Source organism: Macrobrachium rosenbergii, chromosome 18 (genome assembly GCF_040412425.1).
Source record: "Macrobrachium rosenbergii isolate ZJJX-2024 chromosome 18, ASM4041242v1, whole genome shotgun sequence".
Lineage (NCBI taxonomy): Eukaryota > Metazoa > Arthropoda > Malacostraca > Decapoda > Palaemonidae > Macrobrachium > Macrobrachium rosenbergii.
This window is the reverse complement of record NC_089758.1, coordinates 25,776,734-25,799,233: the sequence shown is the minus strand read 5'-3', so window position 1 is coordinate 25,799,233 and position 22,500 is coordinate 25,776,734. Positions and strand designations below refer to the sequence as shown.

The window sequence follows — 22,500 nt, the reverse complement described above, 5'->3', positions numbered from 1 at the left end:
TTAATTCTTTCCTCTTTTACATTCGCTCGCAGTTATTTTCTTTGTTTTTCCGACGTTTATACATTCCCTTTATATATATATATATATATAAATGGCTTCTCTAATCAAAACTTTTGGGCGAGAGAAAGTTCGATATGAAACGGATGAGCGTAAGGGGTACAGTTTCATCTCCTGTCACTCGCCGCTGCCAGATAAAAAAAAAAAATATATTAATATTCAAGTCTAAAGTATTATAACATTTTGAAAGTTGTTTATGAAATAGGAGATTTGGTGTTCTGTATGAAAATTATTAAGTTATATATATATAAATTTATATATAATTATATATATATATATATATATATACACACACACACACAGTATATCCAAACATTCTATTAATGGACCTTATTTCTTGTATTTCAGATTAACTAATAGATTACCGAAGTTTTATAAATGAAATGTATATTTCTTATTCCATCGGCAGTATTTAATTACAATGAAAGTTTGTCAAAATTCATTTAATTGACATGGCACTCATACCATCTGCATCTATATATATATACATATATATATACTGTATATATAAACAGTATATATGTATGTGTATATATATATATATATATATTTATATATATATTTAGTTATTTATATGTGTGTGTGTGTTAGTTCATTTGAAATAGAGGAAATAAGGTCCATTTATAGAACTATTGTAGGGATGGGGAGATTCCATATTGAATTTAGAAATGATTTGTTAGGAAAGATTTACTATAATTGCATTCTTCTAATTTGCGGAAGCCGGCGGAACTGGCATCCCATTGCCTTTATCTTGCCCAGATCTTTGGAAAAGAGATTATATGAGCATGAAAGAAGGAAAAAACCGACTAAAACTCAGTGAAGTTAATATTCTAAACCCGATTCATAGAAATGAGAAAGACACAGGACAGTGTTTTGCATATCCGTGTATTGTGCTTTTGGTATATATTGTTTTTTACCACTTATTAAAGCATTTATAGAAGTGTATTCTGCGTTTTCCAACAGATAAAGAGAGAGCTTTGATATGGTAGCTAGTATCTTCGTGCAAATTAAAACAGCTTTCGACTTAGATGTAGTCTTCGATAGCTTTGACGTGCTAGATAATGTTTTCGTCCAAATTAAAAACAGCCGTCGATGTAGATGTAGATGTAGAGTTTTAGAATGAAAAAAGAAATCCTCTTGTTGATTTTGTTTCTAGCCGCAAACAATGGCAGGGAAATCCCCGACAGGATTTCCAGATCAATAACTTGCAAGTGTACAGCGAAGGAAAACAACTGAGCCTTCCAGTGGCACCACCACCACTACTGCCACCACCGCTGTCACCAGTGCCACCACCGGGTGCCACCACCACACCCAGCTAGCTGGCTCTCTATCACCACGCCTATATATACGCTAACCTCTGGATGATGGAGGTGGCGAAGTACAGCGTTCTGTTTATGATGGGGTTTTTACCTATTTTTTTTTTTTTTTTGCTCCCCTTCTTGAGAGAGAGAGAGAGAGAGAGAGAGAGAGAGAGAGAGAGTATCTATCAGCGGCGTTATTATGGCGCTGTGATGACGAGGGCATACACCTTCATTTATGAGGCTGATCTTTGTAATCCAAAGGAATTTACACGAGAACAGAAAGTATGGCCCTTTCGAAGTTCTCTTGACGGATGTGCCACAGGAAAAGAGGTGGTATTTAGTTATTTTGCTTATCTCTGTTTTCATTTCTTTTCTCTCTCTCTCTCTCTCTCTCTCTCTCTCTCTCTCTCTCTCTCTCTCTCTCTCTCTCTCTCTCTCTCTCTCTCTCTTTCTGTTTCTCTTTGGATGTTCACAGTTCAGTTTGCGTCGACAAGCTGAGATTTATTGAGTACTCGGAAATACTTGCACGGCCTTTGTTCGTGTACTGCCGTCAGTGATTCGCGCTCTCTCTCTCTCTCTCTCTCTCTCTCTCTCTCTCTCACACACACACACACACGCACAGACAAATGCAATGCATATTTTATATGCACTCCCTAATTTGCAGCAACAGTCTCTATTTGATTATTCAACGATTGATCAAAGCCATGTCCTTTCCCTTCCTAGCAGCGGGTTTAATGTCGTGAAAATGTTTGTTGTAATGCCGTAGAGTCGCGCAACTCTCTCTCTCTCTCTCTCTCTCTCTCTCTCTCTCTCTCTCTCTCTCTCTCTCTCTCTCTCTCTCTCTCAGGGAAGCTAAAAGGGGCCTCGCTGCTTAGCGCTGGAAGTCGGTTGGAATCAATAGAATTTGCCTTTGGCTGATTGTTTTGACTTTCATTAGGGGTTTTGTTCTCTCTCTCTCTCTCTCTCTCTCTCTCTCTCTCTCTCTCTCTCTCTCTCTCTCTCTCTCTCTCTCTCTCGGTAGTAGCATAGTTGTGTAACACGATACTCGTCGTCCACCGTGTATGGTATATAAGTGAGGTGCAATATTTTTGGGAAAAGGAGAACATTTCTTACCTCAAGTAATAATACCAATAGTCTCTCTCTCTCTCTCTCTCTCTCTCTCTCTCTCTCTCTCTCTCTCTCTCTCTCTCTCTCATTTCTCTTTGCTTTAGTTCGTTCGTTTATAATTTGTATTGGATTGTCATTTCGGTTGTATTTGCTCCATTCTCATAATAGCCAAAACTTATTTTTTTACGGGCGAGGCAACGGAGGAAGAATTACGCTTTTTTTATTCAACTCAGTAAGTGAACTAGGTTTTTCCATTAACTTACGTATTTTGTATAGATTTTTAGTATTCTGTATTAGTTCTATTTGCTTTGGTATAATGCTATGATGCATCATTGTCGAATCATTTAGATCCACATTTCTCAACGTGGGCCAAATGGCCCCCTTGGGGGCCATGAAATTTTTTCAGGGGCCACAAGGCCAAATTTGAAAAATGGCGGGCCACGGGGGGCCACAGAAAATTTAGGACCCACAAAATATATAAATGTGTAATATTTTGAAATTAATCATTATTATGCTTTGAATATTCTGTTTTTCATGCTTGAGTTTAGTTTAAACATCATTCGATTCAGTATACCCAGTAATTTTTGCAGACAGTGAAATATTCAATATTCTCTTCACTCTCTCTCAGTGAAATTTTTAAGCAGTAAACGATTGTCGTAGAGTGATAAAAGGCTGAACTGTGACCCTTGACAAAGTTGGCATGGAGGGGCCACAAGAACTTGCATTGGATTGAAGGGGGCCACCACCAGAAAAAGGTTGAGAAACACTGATTTAGATAACAAAAGTAGGTGTAAGATTTTATGTACATTGTCATTTTGCCTAACAGTATCTTCTTACATTTTTGCTTCAGTTTTGAAGCATTCATGATAAGGATTGTTAAGCAGATCTCTCTCTCTCTCTCTCTCTCTCTCTCTCTCTCTCTCTCTCTCTCTCTCTCTCTCTCTCTCTCTCTCTCTCTCTCAGAACTGCGTTTCCATCAACAGCTGTTTTTGACAGGTGATCTAACTACCGGGGATGTTGTTTTAGACCTTGTTTGTTCTTTTATATATATAAATTTTTTGTCTCGTATTTTTGTATTAATGTCTGCATATCAATCTGGTTTACAATAATAATTTTTGTTTAAACAATGGTTAAACTTGCCTTTAAACTCTCACATTATGATTCCAGTAATGATTTTCATAACGAAAAAAGTGTGAAATTTGTCAGTTTCAATATCCATCACCAAAATGCAATTAGAGGAAATTTTAGACTCCCTTTATTGAGTAATAATTAGGGTTAAAAGTACTTAGAATGAATTATCAAAACCCAACATACGCCTTGTAGTTTTACTTTATATATGAAATTCTACTGCCAGGTTTTACCAAAATCCGTTAGGTAGCCAGACTAGTACTGCTCAAATGATTTAATCCGGTCTAATCTAACCTATCCTTACCCAGGACGACCTAACCTACCCTTACCCAGGACGACCTAACCTACCCTTTACCCAGAACGACCTAACCTATCCCTTACCCAGGACGACCTAACCTGTCCTTTACCCAGGACGACCTAACCTGTCCTTTTCGTCCTAACCTGTCCTTTACCCAGGACGACCTAACCTGCCCTTACCCAGGACGACCTAACCTATCCTTTACCCAGGACGACCTAACCTAGCCTTTACCCAGGACGACCTAACCTACCCTTTACCCAGGACGACCTAACCCACTCGAACCCTAAAACGACAGACGTTGAAAGGGTGTACAACTTACTCATACTAACATTGTCATGTTAAAGTTCGAATCTTCATTCTAGTTTGAGGTAAATTCCCTTTAGACTTAACCAATTTCCCTCGGCATTCGAGGGTTGCGACCACGATTCTGATGAGAATAATAAGTAACGATCAGCTGTAATGGATGTGCCTATTCCGCAATTACTGCAGCAAAATTTAGTTTTCATCTCAGTCTCTAATGGAGGGTCGCAATATTTATTGTTTTGTATCCGAAATCTTCAAGGGCAATGTGTTGCCCCGAGGAAGTTTGCTCTATTAACATGGTTCCTTGTTTACCTGGGCGGGAGGACCACGCCCATTCGGTTATATCCCTCCAGTCAGGATATCTAAAGGTGATTTTTAACTTGTGTATCTTCAAGTTTAATAATAATAATAATAATAATAATAATAATAATAATAATAATAATAATAATAATAATAATATAGACGTAATTGTATGTCTTTTTATTATAATTGTATCCTTTTCTGTTGAGAATTATAACTTTATTACCTTTTACGATTCAGCGTAGTGTATCTAGGTTTTACCAGAGATTTCACATTCATATTCATGTATTCAGCGAAAAAACTGGCGATGAATTACAAAAAACGAAATATTAGCCAATGCGAGACTTTACATAATCTCGTGAAAAGGGTAAGTGCTTTTTTGACGCCCGGGGTTACTCTGTCAAGTGTGATTTTACCATACTTAAAGAATAACATGCGAGGCAGTTTGTGATGTTGGTCAAGGTAGTTTTATGTCAATAAAACTGCTTTCGGACTCTCTATTGTCCGAAGAATCAGGGTTATTCAGGTTAGTTAATTGCCTCTTGGAATTGAATTTGCTCCAGCAGTGCTGCATCTGTTTAAGTGGAGAAGATTCATCTTTTTCATCATTATCCTTTTGAGTCTTCCTCATCTTTTCATTATTTGGCGCATTAGTTTTCGTCTTCTGTGCTGTTTGAAAGAAAGTTTTTTGGGTTGAAAAGATAAACATACTGTACTTTATCTGCAAACTTAATTTTTATTCATGGGGGGCGGGGGGAGGTTTGTTTGTCAAATCATTTGAAAGCAGTAGTTTTTCTTTGCATATTTTTTTTCATATTCAACTCTTTTTGTTGTGATTGCAGCATCAGATGTAAATCAATGAATTCCTCACTCCATCTTCATCTCATTTTTCATTCAATGAGAACTGCAAATATGCCGTTTCTATGTCGACTTCAGCACCCTTTGATAAGCTGATAATTGAGCAGCTTCCTAAAATCATACACTTTTGGTCCTTTAAGAGAAAATAAGTCTGAGAAAACGGGTATGAAACCAAGGAATATTAAGTCGGGAGCTTTCGTCTTCCCAATTAACAGACGCCTTTTAAAGACGTCTTGGAAGTGGAAATTTCATACAGTGGTGTTACCTGACAATTATTAGACCGCCTGGCGTTGAAAGGTGTCACTGCCTCCCTTCTCTCTCGGGTGAATATATTTTAGGGAGGAAATAGAACCGAGACAGGTGTAGATGCCGAAGTCTCTAAGGTGAAAGGGTGTGTGTGTGTGTGTGTGTATATGTCTATATATATATATATATATAAATACACATATATATACATATATATATATGTATATATATATGTGCTGCATGTATAATAATAATAATAATAATAATAATAATAATAATAATAATAATAATAATAATAATAATAATAATAATAATAATAATAATAATAATAATAATAATAATAATAATATAATAATAATAATAATAAATCTTTAAGCTCAATTCAGCATACAAATACAATTCGCAGGTACAGTGAGAGAGTAAAAATGGAAAAGACTTGGACCAAACGAAAGACTGAATGACTGCAATCCACGATAATAATAAATATCATTATTATCACTTGGTCCTGCTTCGATGTTCTTGTCATTAAGTGGCTAAATGAAAGTTACCCACTCATAAGTCGCCTTTTTCTTGCAGTGAAGAAAGCTGAACATTATATTTCCGTATGCATTTTCGTTCGAGATTTGTTGAATGTGACTTGCAAAAGAAAGTTTAGCCATCACCTCGTTAAGTATTTTATCTTTGATTGCTGAAGATATTAGACCTTTATAATTTTCAAAGTGCTTTGATGTTGTTTTCAAACATTTTACTCTAAATGAACGTATGTTTCATCAATTTTTATATTACCTTTTTCTGTGCGTTTTCAAATGCTCAGGTAAATGAATGATAATATTTTGGAATTAAATAACCAAAAGATTTATTGTATTTTTTTTTTTAATCTAAACAAAAAGGATGCCTCGGCCAGATTTTCAAAATCCCAGTGGTGGTAAGAAATGAATGAAATTCCCACCTTTTTTTTTTATGCCAAGAAACTCTCTTGAGTTCTTTAGCATCGACAGACTTGTTATCAAACGGTGTAAAAACTAGGAATTCTTGCGTGCGTTTTCTCTTCAGTCTATATTGTATCTCTGGCGAAATAACCATACATAGAAATGTCTTTGTTTTATGTAGTTGTTCGTAGTTCGGTTCTGCCAATCAAAAAATTTTTTTCCGGGGGGGCGAAAGTCAGTCATTGAAAGCGCATGTTTTCGAACAGAGCCTCAGTTGATTTGTTTGCTTTTGTGTGCAAGTTTTTCCTTTTTTTTTATTTAGAAAACGTGTTTTTTATTGCCTTTTCATACAATACAACTTTGGACGGCGAGCGTGGGATGCTGTATTCTTCTTTCCCAGTTTTGCCTTTTTTACTTCTGAATGGCATTATTGTTGGTGGGGTGTCTTTGATCGTATTGCAGGTTGTCTGGTCCGATATACAGAATTTTTTTTTATTTTATCCGTTTTTTCTTTATCTCAGTTATTTATTTAAAAATTTCCCTACCAAACAACGCATAGATTAAGCAAGAGTGCGTCCATTTGCTTTCCAGCGTAACTTTTTTTTTTTTTCCTAAGCCCCTTTTATTTTAAGCAATTATACAGATCGATGGAACTGCCCCGAAAATTTTGGCGAACTTTTTTCCTCCCCTCTTGCTTCCCCTCTGTCGTGTTTATTCCCCCGTTTCCCCTTCGTATTTTTCCCCCTCTTGTTGCTCTTGCTCTTACCGGCGGACAACAACAAAATTTTGTGTTTGTTTTTCCCCTTCGTCTCAATACGGCTAAGCATCCAAATCATCTTCGTTCAATCAAAACGGATGCCGTCGTTCGCTCGCCGTAATTCCAGGGGCGCCGTTATTTCAGATCGAGGTTACAGAGGTGTCGAGGCCTCTTCCAGGTAATTGGGAAGAGGTCTCGGAGAATGCAGGAGGTCAGGCCCTGTCATTTTTAATTTTTTTTATTGTTTTTATTAAAGATAACAGGCTTCGTGGACCTTCATTAATTGAATTGGTTCAGCTTCTATCGGAAATTGTCAGCGTTGCTGAAGATGTTAAATCAGCCTTACATAAACACAAACAAATAAGCACACAACATTCACACACGAACACACACACGCATATATACATACATGTATATATGTATGTGCGTATGTATACCCTATCCATTTAGTGCACTCTAAAATATTAACAAGTTTTCTTTATTTAAATATTATTCTTTAGCATGTTTACAAACAACCCACTGCTGTGTTATGTCGTTTTTATGCTTATTATTATTATTATTATTATTATTATTATTATTATTATTATTATTATTATTATTATTATTATTATTATGCTACTGCTAACATTTGGTGTGGTTATTTCCACTTATTCGTTCTCAATAGACGTTATTAGGTATGTCTCAGAAGCCTTCACTTTGAAACTGATGTTATATTTTTTTCAGTTTTGGAGCTTAGTTTCCAAATTTCTGATAAGTTTCATATTTTATTTGGAAATTTTCCTTACTTCTTATATTCTGACCTTTGAAAATGTTAAGACATGTAACATATTCCAGTAATACGCTGTATGTAATTCGTTGTTTTTGAGGTACTATAGATATCCAATTTTGTCAAGTGATAAAAACCAACTTTCTGTTACTTTTTCATGCATACTGAACGTTTTTATAATGTGTATCCTCTTTGCTTTACAGGTATGTAACTTGATTGCGCACCATTCGTATTGATCGCCTTGGTAATGTATTTTTTCGAAAATTTTTATTGGTTCGTATTTCCTGTTTTAAGGGTTTCCACTAAAAGGTTACGTGGATGTGTGGCCGCATCATGAGCATTAATGAACGATGGAGTTGTTTATCCATTTGTTCATTATATATATATATATATATATATATATATATATATATATATATATATATATATATATATATATATATATATATATAGCCTATTTTAAGGGTTTTCACTAAAAGGTTACGTGGATGTATGCACTCATCATGAGCGGCAATGAACGATGGAGCTATTTGTCCATTTGTTCATATATATATATATATATATATATATATATATATATATATATATATATATATATATATATATATATATATATATATATATATATATATATATATATATAATGAGTAAATGGATAAATAGCTTGACTTGATTTTGTTAAAACTGTCATAAAACTCTAGTCACATAGGCGTCCATATCGGGCGAAATTCATCATTTGTTCTGCTGTCCTGCTAACCGTATACTGTAATGTTAGCATCTGACAACATTAGTTCCACCTTCATATATGACTGGTCCCTCAAATCATCTAATTTTAGAGGAATATCCTAACCCAGTTTCCTCTCTGCTTTGTTACTTTTAATGTGATAATGAGAAAATTCTCTCTCTCTCTCTCTCTCTCTCTCTCTCTCTCTCTCTCTCTCTCTCTCTCTCTCTCTCTTATTTCAGCGTTCCGAGTAACTCGAAACTAGACACTTAGGATTGTCCCTTTTAGTCATTTCGTAGGATTGTAGGACTGAAGACTCATCCTTTTCCTCTCGTCTTATTGTACCTTCTTTCCACTCAGCTTGAGCATTTTAAATCGTTTATTTGTTGCTCTTTATTATTTGGATTTTTTAAAACATGTCATCCTTGGCAGTGATTCTCTGCTTGTTCTGTTACTTGTGTTTGCGATTATATATATATATATATATATATATATATATATATATATATATATATATATATATATATATATATATATATATATATATATATATATATATATATGCATATACTGTATATATATGTTACCAGTTCTTTTCAAAGCTCACCTTCGTGACCTGTTGCATATATATATATATATATATATATATATATATATATATATATATATATATATATATATATATATATATATATATATACATTATTGCAGTTATATATATATACAAATGTTATGCTATGTATATAATATATATATATATATATATATATATATATTATACCATCTGTATTTTATCATATAAGACGATTGTCAGTCAAAATCAGGAATTATTCCCAAATAACTTTAATACAACTGGGCTTTTTAAATCATAACCACACAATAACAGTGGCTCGATTCATCTTTCACATACTGCTGATTACACGTGAATTCTTTTGTCTCTATCTCACTTATCCCTTATGTTTTTTAAATTTGTAAATGCTTTTCCTCTTCAATGTTTTTTCCGTTCGTAAATGCTTTTCCTCTGAAGCGGAAATATACTACTTTACATATCGTGGTCTTGTGCTTTCCTTTTTTTTTTGACTCGTGAGGTACACATATTAGCTTATTCATACAGTCGTTTATATTATATTTCTATTTTTCTTTAAGTATATGTGAAAACGTGTCGATGCGTAAATACTCCCATACCAGTTCTTTCTATCCTGCCATTGGAGATTGTAGAGACATTCCTCAACCGTCTGTAACAGTGTCGGCTTCGTTCTTCCTTTTTACCTTTCCCTTTTCTCTCCGATTCCCCTCGACAGTCTTTCCCCTTATCTGGAGCTACTTATCGGCTCTCTCTCTCTCTCTCTCTCTCTCTCTCTCTCTCTCTCCTTTTTTCCACCCTTCTCGATGCTGTGCTTCCCTTAATTGCCACTGGCACATTCCTTCGGCTTTCATTTGTGCCCAGATTTGAGGAGGGGGACCGGGGATGTGGGGCGAAGGGTGAGGGTAGGAATCGGAATGGGAATGGGAGGGAGGAGAGGGAATGGGGAGGGTGTTTTACCTTATGAGAAAGGTAAACTTGGCCCGTTATGAGATTTGATTTGATAGAATGGTTTCGGGCGTTTGTGCGACTCACGCCAAGAAGATAAATCGTTCGTTGCACTGGCTGAAATGTTTATAGGCCTGCCGTTGTTGCGAGAGGGGCCTGCCGCTCCTGCTGGCTGCGAAGGCGTGGTTCTCACTCACAGAGAGAGAGAGAGAGAGAGAGAGAGAGAGAGAGAGAGAGAGAGAGAGAGAGAGAGAGAGAGAGAGAGAGAACCACTACATCAACAAAGGAAGTTTGCTTCAACGATTTATGAGAGTTATAGCTCACTCTTAGAAAAATGACATACACACACCAAGAGAGAGAGAGAGAGAGAGAGAGAGAGAGAGAGAGAGAGAGAGAGAGAGAGAGAGAGAGAGAGAGAGAGAGAGTTACATCAGTCAGTAAGTTCTAATGAATTTTGATCAAAACGCTCGAAGAAATGAAAATATGGTTTGTACTTTTTTTTACTTGCAGATGAACAGTTTCCTTTTTATGAAGACTTTGGTCTTAGAAGATGGATGGCCCTTGCTGGCGCTTTCTTTTGGTACTAAGTTTTTTTATCTGTGAAAAGTTGTATGACAAGAAATCGGCATCTTAAAGGGGTTCTCTTAGTGTTTTTTCTTTTAAGTTGTTTATTGTTTATTTTTACCTAGCATATATATATATATATATATATATATATATATATATATATATATATATATATATATATATATATATATATATATATATATATATATATATATATATATATATTTTTTTTTTTTTTTTTTTTTCCGGCCATCTCATAAGTGGTCAACCCACGTTCGCCGTAGACGTGATGTGATGAACTGACGGGTATTCCTCCTGATTAGCTGGATGACTCTTCAATCATCTGTATCGCCCATAAATCAGAGATTGCGGTTTTATGTGCAACCGCTGTGACGGGAACCGACTGCATTCTTGAGCAGCAATATCAAATGTCCCCTTGAAAAAAAAAAAAAAAAAAAAGAACGATAATATTAGGTTACCTGTCTCGAATTACAGCACTCAGTCTTCCTTGAGTAATTTCTTGTATGGTCTTCGATAAATATAGATTGAAGCTTTATTTTTTCAAAGGTCAAGTAAATATATAACAAATCAAGATTATTTTTTAATGGATCTTGTTATCGTGCCCTCATCTTTCTCATTTTTCTTATATGGTTCTCGAGTAGATGAGATGGAGGTAATTTCTAAAGATCATTCACCCTGGGTTGATTTTCATATATATCTTGGAATAGTTCTTGAGTGAATTAAAGATGGAAGGCAAGTTAGTCTTTAATGAACAGGTCACTGGTCACCTTAGGTTAGGTTGTCCTTGTAATTTTCTTTTCGGTTATTGAGTAAATAAGGATGTTGGTTTAATTTCTAAGATTTGGTCTACCTATGTTACCCTTTGTCGAATGAGAGATATTGTACAGCAGTCGAGAAAGAAGGATTGATATCGATATGATTTTTTTTTTTAAAGATCAGATCACTCTAAGTCATCCTTCACATAAATTTAAGACATATTACCTTGATAAAAAAAAGAATGAGAATTATTCTTTAAATTGTTATTGAGTCATCCTTCACGAGCATTCTGAAACGATGATTGTGCTGCTACTGAATATCTTCTGTCGAAGTCGAGTTAATTCAAAGACTGTGTCACGCTAGATCACCCTACACACAAATTTCTGATAGACTGTTATAGGGCCTGCCATTCCCAATACACACACACACACACACACACACACACACACACACACACACACACACACACACACACACACACACACAAGGCCCAAGTTAATATTTGGCGACCGCTTCACCCAAATCGCCTCTCCCCCTAACACAATTCACACACGAATTCGAGACAGATTGTACTCCAGTCCAAAAAGCAACTGTAGAGTACTTTAGGGTCCTCCCCCTTCCGGGCCGAGTAGGCAGGCAGACAAACACCCCCCTCACGGTGACTTACATAAAAGAATTTAATTAAGCTTCATGGCACGAAGGTCGTAAACCACCCCATGGCAAGAGTCCGGCCGTCACCAGAGGGCATCAACATTCATAACAAACCCCCGTCTTGTCGTGGAAAGGGGAGGGGAAGAGCGGGGGGAGAGGGCGTGGATGGACGAAGGTTGGGGGGAAGGGGTTTTGTCACTGGGTAGCTGCGGTTGTTTTAGTCTTCTTGAAACGTGTGTTTTAGATCTGTGGCTTCGATGTGTGTGTGTTTTTCTAGGGGGGGAGGGCTGTTGGGAGAGGTTAGGGGGAATGGGGGACGAAATTCAAGATTTGCCTTGGTTACGAAATTCATATTGAAATCATGTTTATAGTACTGTATTGGATATTGTATTAGCGTTTAAAATATTATGTTATGTAAGAGAGTACTATGTTAAGTCTTAGAATAAAACTTACTTTTGTATTGTATAAAATAATAAACTGTCATTGCATTGTTTTATAAGAGATTGGAATTTACAGTACAATATCATATAAAGACTTAAAAGTTATAGTTCCTTTTGAATAAGAAGAAATTTCACACTACTGTATATTGCTTTATTCTATTTCCATATGGAAAAGTTGTGGCCGGGTTAAGATGTAATATTGAATTCGACAGCCTTATTATCAGTGTTCAGTTTTCCGAATTCCTACACATTAATACACCTTTGTCATAAAGGTGCTTGAGAGACAACCCTTCATTCTTTTCACTCCAAGAGAGAAAATATTTCGTATTCAGTGATAGGCTGAAATGTACAGAGATGCTGTCTGTACAAAATTTTTGGAATGTCATTTAATGCACAAATTTTGTTAGTGCGGTCTTCATCCCTGGATGTAGTTCAATATCAAGGCTTTTCAGGTGACACACCTCTTCAAGCGACGTCATAAAGCCTTTTTATTAGCGTTAAATGATAATTATATATGTCAGTGTCATTACTTTTCGTTTTGAATGAATATCCTTTTCATAAGTATCTTTATTAGCGTAAAAAATTAATTATATCCTTGCATTTCTTTTTGAATGAATATATTTTTCACAAGTCTCTTCAATAGCATATAACAAAAGGTATATGATTTATTTTCGTTTTGAATGATTATCCATTTGCTAAGTCTCTTTATAAGTGTACAACAATTATCATTACTTTTCCTTTCATCATCACACGTCACAATCCCAACATCCGTTTAATTAGACGGTTGGGTTGAGTTTACTGACACTTCATCTGCGGTTAAAGACGGACCGACGGTTCGATGTCGACGAGGCCGCGAATGATATAAGCTACAAGGCGCGTCGAAAGCGCCCTCTAACTGAATGTTTAAACAGACGGCCCTGTGAACAAGCGATTTGGCGGTAATTGGCCTAGGAATGGCGGGAAATAGCCAACGGGACAGCTTAGGAATGGGGGCGAAATAGCCAACCGTAAAATCGTTTTAATACCATCGGCTCTCCCGAAGGTCGGTTCTCTGGGCACAGCATCCGATTAACCGATCCTCTGCGTCTCTCGTCTGTTCCGTCCGGACGTTGGATGATTTTTTTCCCGAATGTTAAAAGGACCGAAGTCTGTTTTGCGTTCGAAATTTTCTTGATGAAATGTTCTCGTGAGCTCACGACGAAGGATTTGGAGGTTCAAGGGGGAGTTGTATGAAATTGGTTTTATTAATTGGCATACGACTGATTGTATACGTATGTTATGTAATATATATATATATATATATATATATATATATATATATATATATATATATATATACCTTAGTTTAACCAGACCACTGAGCTGATTAACAGCTCTCCTAGGGGCTGGCCCGAAGGATTAGACTTATTTTACGTGGTTACCTAGCAACGGGACCTACAGCTTATTGTGGAATCCGAACCACATTATAGCGAGAAATGAATTTCTATCACCAGAAATAAATTCCTCTAATTCTTCATTGGCCGGCCGGAGATTCGAACTCGGGCCCTGCAGAGTGCTAGCCGAGAACGGTACCGACCAGTCCAACGAGGAACTATACTATGCACTTTGTAGTTAGTCAACTGTGAAGGATCGAAACCATTGCTAAAAAAAAGTATGACTCTAGCTTGTTATAGTGAAAAAAATACATATATATATGTAGGTATGTATGTATGTATGTATAACTGAATCACGAAGATGTGGAACATGATGAATGTATAAATAAAGGCTAATGCCACGGCTAGTAAAGGACAGTTGTGTCGAAAGGCCTGCAACCACTCCGTTGTTTCAATTTTCCTTCGTGGCATTAGCCCTCTATATATATATATATATATATATATATATATATATATATATATATATATATATATATATATATATATATATATATATACATACATATATATACTGTATATACTGTATATATATATATATATATATATATATATATATATATATATATATATATATATATATATATATATATATATATATATATATATATATATATATATATATATATATATATATATATATATATATATATATATACACACACAGACACCTAACTTATTTTGTTTCATTAATGTTCTTTACTTATCTAAAGACGCTATTCACCAAATGACACTAATAGCGTACCATTTTTTTTTACACAGTCCAATGATGAGATATCTAAACGGAGAAATGGAAAGAATAAAATCTGAACCGTCCACCATCACGAGAGACCGAATTTAACCCGATGATCGAAGTTTGCGGCGAAGTTCATGAAAGGTCAATTTATTTTTACGGCTTCGATCTAGATTAATTGCCATGGGAGGACTCGCTGAATATAAGAGCTAATTTCCCTCCTGGGCTAATCAGTGACCCATTAAAATCTGGATGGGGATCACGACGCTGATGACGACGACGGTGGCGAATCACAGTCCCAAAATTTGTAAGGATTTCTTGCGAATTTTCAGGGTTTCAGTAAGTGGTGATCGTGACGATTACTGGTCAGTTCGCATGCAGAATCCAAGCTATTATTATTATTATTATTATTTTTTTTTTTTTGGTAGTTAGTCTGTGAGGTTAATCAGTTTTCATGCGGAATCCTTGTGGATCTCTGGAATTATACGTGTAAATCTAATCATTTTGGATGCAGAATATAGGAGGGAGTCTTGTTTGTCGACCCGTGAGTCTAATAATTTTGAATACAGAATTTAGGAGGGAGTCTGTTCGCCGCCCTGTGAGGTTAATCATTTCTATAACAGAATTTAGGAGGAAAGTTAACAATTTTGAATACAGAATTTAGGAGGGAGTCTGTTTGTCGCCCTCTGAGGCCAATAATTTTTATTACAGAATTTATGAGGAAAGTTAATATTTTTGAATACAGATTTTAGGAGGGAAGTTAATACTTTTGAAGACAGAATTTAGGAGGGAAGTTAATATTTTTGAATACAGAATTTAGGAGGGAGTCTGTTCGTCGCTCTTTGAGGTTAATTACTTTGAAAACAGAATCTAGGAGAGAGTGATAGTCACCTTTGACTAATTATCAAACGAAAATCAATTAACATAAAGACTACAGGTGAGTTTCTGGATTTGATTAATTGATTTTGTACACAGATTAAGGTCGACGTAGAACTCATACTTCATTGCTAAATCGATGGCATACAAAATCCAGTTGAGTATCCAAAAGTTAACATTAAAGGAGAATACACTGATCCACATGCAGTTTATGTTTTCTTATTATTTCTTGAGGTCATCCAGTGCAGATGGACCTTCCATTCTAGCTGATGAAAAGTCGGCTTCAGTAAGACAGAATTCGGTAATTAGGAAGCAAATTGTAAAGTAAAATTTATGACGCTCGAGAATGAGGGACATCAGACTTACACTTATGTGGTTAGGTTAGGTTAGGTCAGTTAGAAAAATAACTGTATTTTTTTATATTCTTTCAAAATTTTATTTTTTTTAATTTCGTAATTTTTGTACCCTTTATGAAAATTCGTGCAGTAAATCGCATGGACCTCCCACATAGCTCCATTGCCTTATTATTATTATTATTATTATTATTATTATTATTATTATTATTATTATTATTATTATTATTATTATTATTATTATTATTATTATTATTATTGTCGTTGTTACCGTCATCATTGCTGTCGTTAAAATCTCTCATTTAAGACGATCTCTCTCTCTCTCTCTCTCTCTCTCTCTCTCTCTCTCTCTCTCTCTCTCTCCATGTCTTATCCGGTATTGAATAACGGTCACATTTACTTACTCCCTTTTATTTCAGTTGACCTTAAACTGGCACCAGTTTTATTCCTATAGACAGGAGAGAACTCTTCGGGATGTCACACTAGAGGAGCATTATATGCGAGCCATCGTCTCTGGAGCTGATGGCCATTCATTACTCTGAAAGCTGCTGTTTACGAAATGCCAGGTCGAAGCATGAGCAGTAATGTAAGCGGTTGCTTACTCTCTCTCTCTCTCTCTCTCTCTCTCTCTCTCTGTATCTTTGTGTGCGTGTGGCTGGATGTTGTTATGTAAGTCGGAGTTGTTATCAGTTTTTATTATAAAAATTTTTTTTTTTTTTTGCAAATTATAAAAAGTTTTAGTTTGCGTGTCATTGATCTTTGTTGTTGTGACGTCAGCAAATGACGTTAATCAGTCATCGTTATCCCCATCCCCTTCTCTCTCTCTCTCTCTCTCTCTCTCTCTCTCTCTCTCTCTCTCTCTCTCTCTCTCTCCAGCCTTAGCAAATCGCTGGACATTTCAAGAACAGTATTAAACACACCTTGTGCGTTCCAGCCTTCCGCTGGTATTATCTTTTGTCGGCCGTTTGAGACGTGATGGTTTTATCCTTTTCAGGATTTTTATTCCTCCGCAGGACAGGTTGCCTCCGTTGCGTAAAGCTAGCTGCTCAGGAGGTTTTTATAAGTCTTTGTTCCTGCCGGCATTGTCGTTGACAGCTACAAGAGGTGCTGTCACATCAGTGCCCTTAGATGTGTACCCGTATTTCCATGTGACGTCAAAACGTATACCCCTTAGCTGTAACCGTACCTCATTGTGGAGTCGAAACGTATACAGTACATCGTAGCCTTATCTTTTATAGGGTCAGACGAGAGCGTAGAAGAATCAGGTTATAATACGGCGTCGTTGTAATCTGGCATTTTTCCCCCAACTGCGCAGTTCGTGTTTCAAACGAACAAAGTCTCGCTGCCCTTGGGTGTGGTACAAAAACAAAATCCCCCTACGGAAATTAAGTCTCCCCGGCGTTAACATTCACGTAATGGCCTTGATGAAATCCAATACCCTGGGCTCCAAGAAAGCCAGATACAGGCCCGGAATTGATGACAGAGCCTCTTAACTTGGCCGGGTATCCATCCGCTACGTTGAAAAATGTACAGACCAGCTGTTGTTGTTATGCCACCGTGAGCCTCCTCCCCCCCCCCTCCTCCTCCTCCTCCTCCTCCTCCTCCTCCTCCTCCTCCTCCTCCTCCTCCTCCTCCTCCTAGGCTCCACATGACATGATGCAGGCGTATGTCAGTCATACGCCTGTCTGACGTGCAAGTAAACAATAAACAGTATGGGCTTATTATACTTGAAATATCGCCTCTTCCTAATAATAGGTTGCTGTTTGGAAGTTGGTTACTTTTAGGCTTGTGAAATTGCTAGCTGTTTTTGTTGTTGTTGTTGTTGATTGACTTGAGGTATGGTCAAGTGCCTCGATCAGCCCATCTTGTTTTTGGATAGAAATTAAATTGTGAAATCAACCACATCTAGGTAGCAATTTATAGAAAGTCTCTATAGAGCGAGATAATTGAATTGCGCATTACACACTCATTATGTTTTCCAAAGTACAACAACTATGTATCGGATATCATCATGAAAAATAAACTGTGCACCGCTTAATAAGTGTTTATACGGTTGTTTGTATTGATATGCACAACCCATTTCGAGATGGTCTCAATGAAGTCATTTTACGAAATTTGTTATGCTAATGTATTATATATAATGAATCCCCTGGTCACATTCATAAGAAACATGTACTTATAGTAGCCAGAATCAAACAGTTGATGGGCTATTGTGGCTATTGAAGTATTGATGAGCTTCCCTTTTTATTAGATTGATGGTAATTCTTGGTTGTATTTCTTACGAAAACGTTAACATATCGAAGAGAGTTAATTATCAAGTTTTATCCTTAATTACTAATGAATTGTCATACTGTTTTTAATTAACTAATCCTGACGTAACAACGGTTGTAAAGGCTAATTGATTATCCTGTGTGATATCTGTGGAAATTTTTGCCACTTCGACCTCAATTGATTGTTGACGAAGCAAATGTTCTTTATAAATTTTCCCAATCCTTCTCATGACCTTTGACCTCACACTGTTGCACGGATCCATTAAGAGGTCAAAGGGTGGCTATTTGTTGCATGAGGCTTCTGAGGATGTGGTTAATGCGAAAAACAATACATGTTTTGTTCGTAATCTGTTCCAATTACGTTACCAAATTGAGCTGTTTGGAATTTTACTGTGTAGGAACTCAGCGTGATCATATATCTAGTCGCAATTAAGGGAACGTTACGTCTCACAGGCTGATTATATATGAGTGGTGATTCCCGGTATTTTATGCTGCTTCCATATTGAATTCATGGTGTTGAATATACCTTGGTGTGACAAATTCAGTTGCGATAAGAACTGTAGTGTTATTTTTTCGCTGCTACAGCATCAGTATTGACCTGACTTGAGATATGATTTAAAATTTGTCAATAACTGTAGTTGTTTATCTTGAATATGTGACTTGCGTCTTGTTGTCAGACGTAACTTAGTTTTATATTAGAATTCAATTGTGGCAAGAAATACAATGCTTGTCTTACTTCTGGTACGACAGCACCTACAGTAGTTTGGAATAAGAATTTAAGAGTCCAGCCAAAAATTTCATATGTTTTTTTGTATCTACTACTTGGGTCGTTGTGTCAGACTGTCACTGGTCATATATAATAACTCACCAATGAAAATAATTATCATTGTGTTTTTAGACCTAGTTTGAAATACGAATTCAGGAAAGCAATTCTGTCGAGAATTGCAATTGGTTTCTTTTTCATTCCATTTTTACTCTCTTCTTCTTTCCTTTATTTTGACTGTCGAAAAATATTGTTCCCGTTATCGTGTTCTGTCATTGGAGTGTTGATGGGTAACGTACCCTGGTTTGACGTAAGGGTCCAACTGTGATAAAACCTGTAAAGGACGTATGATACGTGTTCGATAATACTGTGGGACGGGGTGGTAAATAAAATATAATAATCGCTTTATATTACTTTGTTCACAATGTATAGTCCTTAATTCGGATTAATTTTTTATCAATATATAAATGTTGAGAGCCTTTGCTGTTCAGTTTGAACCAAATAGAAGTCAGTATACAGTTTCATCTCATAATTAGAGCCAGAAGTTTGTATCTGAGGTCAGTTTTTTTATCTTTTTTTCGGCAATAATTCGTAACATGAAACTATGCATTAAATATCTGTAGCTCTAATGCGAATTTTTAGGAGAACGTTAGCTCATTCATACAACCAAGTATGTTAAACTTCAAGAATTTTTAAAGATATGAATAAAATAAGATTTTGTGAATGCCCGCTCATTTGATTTTGCTCTGCATAACTTTTAAGGACAATAAGAGAAAGGTTTAATGAAACTTAGTAACAGAGAAACATTTAACTCAAGACTACGGAAGTATTTTTTTTTTTTTTTAGTGTTAGTCAAGTGTTCGGGAAGGATGCAAACTGGAAAGCTTTAAGAAGGAATGTTACTTCTCCTTAATGAAAATATTTCTGATCTTCATACAGCAAAACCCATGATTGTAACAGAGAGAGAGAGAGAGAGAGAGAGAGAGAGAGAGAGAGAGAGAGAGAGAGAGAGAGAGAGAATACTTTATTAAAATTAATTGATCTTGATTGTCTGACATGTTGTGAATTAGTAATTGTTGACAAAGTAAGCTACCGTTTGTCAGATTGTGGATCTTCAAATAATATTTAGTTCTGAGTGAAAATGTAAATGACTTTGTGTAATCATCCAATGAATTTATTAGTTTTGAAGATGGAAATAATAATAATAATAATAATAATAATAATAATAATAATAATAATAATAATAATAATAATAATGTTTTTTACTCTTAGCTCAAGGAACAGCACATTGAATATTATGAAATATATTTGTCGAAAATGAATAGATAGTGTTTTTTGAACACTTGACTTTCCATCCAATGAGAAGAGCTTCCAAACAGCAATTTTTAATTTGGGTAATTTCAGTTTCTTAATCATAAATTTGCATTGTGATGAGACAACTCTAAAATTATATGGTACGTGCTTTTGTTGGGGGTAGGGGGTAGGTTGAAGTTGGGGTGGAGAGTGCTCGATTATGATGACGCTCCTTTATTCAGAATATTTCTTGAATAAAATTAAGGCGTCCTGTAAGATATATCGCAGATAATTTAAGCAGGTTCAAGGACCATTATGGTACCCCGTGATGAGTAAGAGCCTTTTGAGTTCAGTCGCGTAAAGACCATCGATTTATTCTCGTATTTCTTGATCCACTACATTTTACTGCCGCTGTAGATGGTGCGACAAGATTAAGGCCGTTGTTTGCATAACAGGTTGGGAATGCGTCGTCGCAGGTATAACAGCGGGGTCTCGGCGCTATTTTATTACCTTGGTCCCCCAGACACACAGAGAGAGAGAGAGAGAGAGAGAGAGAGAGAGAGAGAGAGAGAGAAAAGGTAGGAGGGATTGGGGCAGAAACCAAAGTTCCACAGGGATAGAGAATTTGATTTTACTGAATAACATGTTGATCAGTTAGTGGTTAGTTGTATTATTTACCCTTGAATGCGAGATATTTTTTTATAAAACAAGACTTGAGCATTGGAGAAACAGGGCGAACAGGTGGAGTTAAAATTCTCTCTATCTCTCTCGTATGAAATCAGTGGCGTACGTACACACGCATGAACATTACAATATCTTACCGTAATCATCCAAAGATTTATAAGTTATTGAAAAACATAATAAGGTTCCGTAGCATATGGGTTGAATTCAATTTTTACATCTAATTGAATTACTAATGCTTAATTTCTCGGAAGGCTTATACGTGAACAACGCTTATACTTATGCTGGAAATTCACGCAAGAAAAACGTTTCTTGATAAACATTTATTGATATGGAAACCTTTGGCATGCAGCTCAAATTATAGCCGAAAGTCTTTATCTCTGTCTTCTCTTAAGCGTCAAGTTGCTCAGTCCGTTGAAGAGTACTTACAGTACTCGGGGGGTGGGGAGGGGGTTGATGATGGTTTTATTAGCCTCTTAAAAGAACCTTTTTAAGTGGCGTTATATGGCTCATAATAGACTTTTTATTAGAGATATTTTTTATTGGAGAAACTTCCTCGATGAATAATGCAGGAGTAGTACTTAACATGCAAGTCCGTGTAATAGAGTTTTTATTTTATTTATGATGGTTTACTGACTCAAACCTTAGTCTCTCTCTCTCTCTCTCTCTCTCTCTCTCTCTCTCTCTCTCTCTCTCTCTCTCTCTCTCTCTCTCTCTCTCTTCGTGGCCAGTGTAAGGGAGCCAACCTTATACATTTTAACTACCTTTTATTTCCATTTTTAATTGCATTTAATAGTTATGTCTGCTCTGCTTCAAAACACGTCATAGTTTTTATGATTTTTTTATTTTTTCTGATCGGTAAGACGATAATTTTTCCGTGGCTTATCATATTAAATGTTTCACTAAAGTATTTAATTTTTGGCTACCTAGAAAGATATTCAAAATTCTGTCCGTAAATTATCATATTACGTGTTAGTAGCATTTTTTCCCCCCATTTTTGACTTGGAGAGGCAATTAAAACACAATAAACTAAGCGATTACAGGTTCCTTTTTATCTTTGTTATTTTCTCTGTTATATAGTATAAACATTATGGCAAAGTAAATTTTAATAAAAATAGGAGCTTTTTCTTTGGTTCCAAAACTGTGTTTATATCACCGCAGACTTCTTCAATTCTCTCCTGCCACGCACTTTGCAATAGGTCCTCTGTTGGTTTGCAAGAGTCCTGTGGTCCCAGTCAGTCCTCTTGTACCCTTTATTACACTTTACCACACTTACGGGCTTCATTTAGGCAAGGGACCTTGCTGGCGTAAGCCGCCTTAGTCTAAACCAACAACCACGGATGCATTTGGTCCTTTTTATA

General features: G+C 35.9%; 1 protein-coding gene across 2 annotated transcripts in view; it reads left to right on the top strand.

Moving 5' to 3' along the window:
* LOC136848220 (caskin-2-like) overlaps positions 1-22,500 on the top strand; it is a 640,470-nt gene that overhangs the window by 129,344 nt on the left and 488,626 nt on the right. The window lies entirely within an intron of this gene.